Below are 5,689 nucleotides of genomic sequence, written 5' to 3' on the forward strand. Positions count from 1 at the left end.
AATCAATCCGGGGGCCATGGAAGTGTCCTCGGTACAGCCTCAGAGCTTTCCCCCGCCTGGAAGTCTGACAGCGGTCTGACGTTTTTCAAAGTTTTGAGCTCTCTGTTTGTTCTCAAAGTCACAAAATCGCTTTTTTTCAGTTTTCCACCCATCGGACCCAAACTTCACCCCCACTTAGGTCACTTTGCTGGGGTGCCTCACAACATATTGACGCCCCTTTAGGGTGGAAGAAGGGGAAATTTTCATTTTTCACAAAATCGGAAATTTCTCAAATTTTTTCTAAGTCCCAAGGACTCTTCCAGAAAATCTTCCCCAGGCTCCTGGAAGCGTCCCAGGTACAGCTCCGGCGGCTGCCCCCGCCTGGAAGTCTGACACACGCCTGAAATTTTCAAAGTATGAAAATACGCATTTTCATCCAAAAATTCAACTTTCCGCCCGTGCACCGCAAACTTCACCCCCACTTAGGTCACTGCCTTGGGGTGCTTAACAACATATTGACGCCCCCCTGGGGTGGAAGGAGGGGAAATGTGACATTTTTCACAAAATCGGAAATTTCTCAATTTTTTCTAAGTGTCAAGGACTCTTCCAGAAATTCTTCCCCAGGCTCCTGGAAGTGTCCTTGACATAACACCTGTGATTTTTCAATTTCTGAATGTATGACACAACAGGATTCGAACCCGTGACGCCAGCTCGGCAAGGCCGCAGCGCTAACAAGTGAGCCACCGTGCTGTGATTGGGATCGATGGATCCAGTTAGTACCCCATCGTTACAGCTATGGCTGCTCGACAACCGTGTAGGTGCCACCCCTGGGGCTGAGTCATCCCCCGTGATGCCGTATAGGTGATTACGGCGGGTGGATCCGGCAAGGACTCCTTCTTAAATCCGTGACAGGGTTTACTGTAAACTTTTAATCAGGCAGTAATTCCAACTTGTTCATAAATGGCTTGTGTATTTAATCTTATAATATTAATATTTTTATTTTTTAAAGTACATTTCTACCAACTTCATCCATAACCTTTGTGACAGGAGCTGTCTAATCATCAGCAGTAACTGTGATAGATGATCTAATCCAGGGGTCTCAAACACGCAACCCCCGGAACGCATGCGGCCCCTCCGGCTGCTTCATGCGGCCTGCAGGCACATAGACCCCGTAACAATCGCGCTCGCTCCAGCAGCCGCCGACATCCGCGCTGTAGTGCAGTGTATTGCCGCGCAGAGACCGGCTCTCGGCACAGCAATACTAGTATCAGCCGCCGGCCTATCAGGGGCCTATAGCTGACATCTGCGCATGGCAGTGACATCATACGCCGCTGCACCGAGACGCAGATGTCAGCTGCTGGCCTCTGATAGGCCGGCGGCTGACGCTAGTATTGCTGTGCAGAGAACCGGTCTCTGCGCGGCAATTCACTGCACTACAGTGTGGATGTCGGCAGCTCCTGGACCGGGCTGCGATCATCAAGGGGTCTATGTTCCTGCGGGCCACAGGAGCAGAAAGGACGCAGAGGTAACGGAGGACAGGTGAGAAGAATCTTTTTTTTTTTTTTTTTCCTCTCTGTTATGTCTATGTGAAAATGGGGGGCCTGGATGGGGGACATGTCTGCAATATGGGGGGGACCTGGATGGGGCATGTCTGCAATATATGGGGGAACCTGGATGAGGCACATGTCTGCAATATATGGGGGAACCTGGATGAGGCACATGTCTGCAATATATGGGGGAACCTGGATGAGGCACATGTCTGCAATATATGGGGGAACCTGGATGGGGGACATAACGACAAAAATGGGATCAGGATGGGGACGTTACTACCAGATGAGGACCAGGATGGGGCTATATCTACAAGATGGAGACCTGGATGGAGAACATTACTACAAGATAGGGACCAGCCTGGGGCATTACTACAAGATAGGGACTAGCATGGGGCATTACTGCAAGATGGGGACCAGCATGGGGCATTACAAGATGGGGACCAGAATGGGGCATTACTACAACATAGGGACCAGCATGTGGCATTACTCCAAGATGGGGACAAGCATGGGACATTACTACAAGGTAGGGTCCAGCATGGGACACATTACTACAAGGTAGGGTCCAGCATGGGACACATTACTACATGGTAGGGACCAGCATGGGACACATTACTACATGGTAGGGACCAGTTCAAAAGGTGTATAGAGAAAAAAATGGTATCACTAAAAATGTCATTTTGTCATGCAAATAATGCGACCCCCGAAACTAAATGTTTTTCCGTGTGCGGCCCATATACCCAGCCGAGTTTGAGACCCCGATCTAATCTGTGCAGAGCCATTATGGAACAGTGACACAGTTACATACTAACGACACATTTTTATTTGATTCTATGGAGAACTGTCGTTTCAAGTAACACTTTAGAATAGAAAAAGTAAACAAACCTTTGCTTTTCATGTAAATCCATTAATTCTGTGTCTTTTCCTTAACACCACAAGGGCGAGTGCAAGGATCTTGTCAACCAAGCAGGTAGTAGCAGACATATAAAAAAGGTAGGGACTAGTGATGAGCGAATATACTCGTTACTTGAGATTTCTCTAGCACGCTCGGGGGTCCTCCGAGAATTTTTTAGTGCTCGGAGTTTTAGTTTTTCTTGCCGCAGCTGAATGATTTACATCTGTTAGCCAGCATACATACATGTGGGGGTTGCCTGGTTGCTAGGGAATCCCCACATGTACTTATGCTGGCTATCAGATGTAAATCATTCAGCTGCGGCAAGAAAAACTAAAACTCCGAGCACTAAAAAATACTCGGAGGACCCCCGAGCATGCTCGAGAAATCTCAAGTAACGAGTATATTCACTCATCACTAGTAGGGACACATTCCAGCCCTCTTCAAGTAAAATTACTTCTTTATGTATCCATTGTAAAAGTCATAGGAAATAGAACAGTGCAAGGAGAAAAAAAGGCCCTCAAATGTGTAACTCTAGTTATTACTAAATAGAGACAACATATCTAGTTAGAGGGAAGGTGCCAAAAAAAATAAATTACAGCTATTGAAAAAAATGTAAAGTATTAATGTTTTCTATTTAAATATTATTTGTTTTTAATTAAAATATGAAAACACTAGAGGGACACAGCTCCTGAAATTTGCCATGAAAACCTAGTGTACAACTAGCTCACATTACGACTGCAGTAAATGTGGGCGGGGTCTGCTCACGTGTGACATCACACCTCTCCCTTTCTGTGTGTTTGCTAAGGGATAAGAGAGGATGAAGTTTAGGATCACAGTGCGGAGCCATTTTGTTGGTGACTGCCAGTGATACTGAACTTTGTTTTACTCTGAACATGCGTTCTGGCCACATGCTCTCACAGCTGAACCCACTTACCAACACATATTCACATGCAGACGTCTGCTCCATTCATCTTTTAACTTCCATCTTTTAAATTACTTTGAATTGGACTGGAATTGACTGGAAGGTAACAGAATACCAAACCTCTACAATGTTTCGGTTTCTTTTCTCTTTCACAACCATACTAACTTCCTTCTTACAATCTCCTGCAATCCCTCCACCTAGCAAAAACTAATCATATCTCCCTCCATCCTCCCCAGCCATCTCCTCAGAACTGTTTCTCAACATACAATCCTTTTTCACCAGACACTAATGGCTGTATCATGTCCTATCCTGCTCCCACCTTCTAATGCTCTGTCTGCTACTCCTCATCTCTGGTGACGTATCCCCAAATCCCAGCCCTCCTCAACACATCCCCACACCCTTTTCTAACTCCCTGCCACGATCCTCTGCACGTTTTCCCAACCATGATAACCTTATATCCATTCATCCAACCCCCACTCCCTCGGTCCCCCTATCTGGTGCACTATGGAACGCACGCTCCGTCTGCAACAAACTGCCATTCATCCATGACCTCTTCATCACCAACAAACTCTCCTTCCTTCACATCACTGAAACCTGGCTTACCCCCTCTGACTCAGCCTCTCCAGCTACACTTTCCTATGGCGGATTCCACCTCTCACACCCCTCGCCCCAGCAACAAACGTGGTGGAGGGGGTTGGCTTGCTCCTGTCCGACACCTGCTCCTTTGCTCCAATCCCGCTACCACCCTCCGCTACTCTTCCCTCGTTCGAGGTGCACTCGTCTGCATCTATTCCCCCTCCAACCTCCAGCTGGCTGTCATTTACCGCCCCCCAGAACTAGCCATCTTCACCTTTCTCGAACACTTCACCACCTGGCTACTTCTTTTCCTCTCTGCTGACATTCCCACTATCATCATGGGTGACTTGAATATCCCCATTGACACTTCCACCTCAGCTGCGTTTAAACTTTTATCACTGACTGCCTCCTTTGGCCTCACTCAATGGTCCTCTGAGGCCACTCACAAAGATAGACACACACTGGACCTCATCTTCATCCGCCTCTGCTCCCTTACCAATCTAATTAACTCAGCCCTCCCCCTGTCTAACCACAAGCTACTGACATTCTCTTCCCTCTCCTCTCCTAGTGTGCAACCCCCACTCCACAAACTCACTCTCGCAGAAATCTCGGACACCTCAACCTACAATCACTCTGAGTCCCTTCTCCCTCTTACAGACATAGCCTCCCTTCATGATACAGATGCTGCTGCCACTTTTTATAACACCACAATAACAGCAACACTCAATTAGGCCGCCCCGCTCATGCATAGCAAAACTACACTCAACAGGCAGCCCTGGCTGACCAAAGAACTGAGATGGGCTTCCAGGATCGCTGAGCAGAGATGGAAGCGATCCCGCTCTGCCGACCACTTCACTGCATACAAGCAGTCCCTCGCCATCTTCAAGTCCGCGCTCACTGCCGCAAAACAAACTTCTCATCTCTCATATACTCCATGTCTCACAACCCTAAACAGCTTTCCAACACTTTCAATTCTCTACTCCAATGGTCCCCAACCTTTCTGACCTTGAGAGCCACATTCAGTTCTGAGAGAGGGTCGCGAGCCACATTCGGCTCTGGAAGAGGGTCGCGAGCCACATCCAAGTCTCGACTCCCTTACAATAATGGCAACCAAAGCACCCCATTATAGGTATGATGATAATCAAAGCTTTTCCACATAAATCACCCCAAAGCATAATACCAAGATCCAGGGGTTATCACAATACCCCTTCAGTATTCTCCCATCAATCACTCCCAAAACATGGTTGCATATAGCTTCAAGCACCTCCTCTCCCAGGTAGTATCATCCAGTTCTCAGCTTACCATACTTAAACTATATCTAAACGAAAGACCAGTATATGTGCATCCACATCTGCTCTTCTGTGCAGGGCTGCTCACAACATTCATAATTTTAAAATGTGATCTTCATACCTGTTTGTTAGATCTGGAGCTAATGCACCAAGCTGGCAGACAGCCGCGAGCCACAATTCATGGGACCGCGAGCCACATGTGGCTCCCGAGCTACAGGTTCGGGATCCCTGATCTACTCCCTTCCCTCTCATTTCTGCTGAAGACTTTGCCTCTTTCTTTAAACAGAAGATCGATACGATCAGAGAAAGCTTTGGCCCACAGCGCCCAATGCCCCTCTTAGCTGCTCAACCCTGTTCCTCCAAACTTCTGCTTCTCCACCATGACAGATCAGCTCTCCACCCTCCTGTCAAGATCACACCTCACCACTTGCACGCTTGACCCACTACCGTTCCACCTCATCACTAACCTTGCCACGGTCTT

This window comes from Ranitomeya variabilis, chromosome 1, assembly GCF_051348905.1.
Source record: "Ranitomeya variabilis isolate aRanVar5 chromosome 1, aRanVar5.hap1, whole genome shotgun sequence".
NCBI lineage: Eukaryota > Metazoa > Chordata > Amphibia > Anura > Dendrobatidae > Ranitomeya > Ranitomeya variabilis.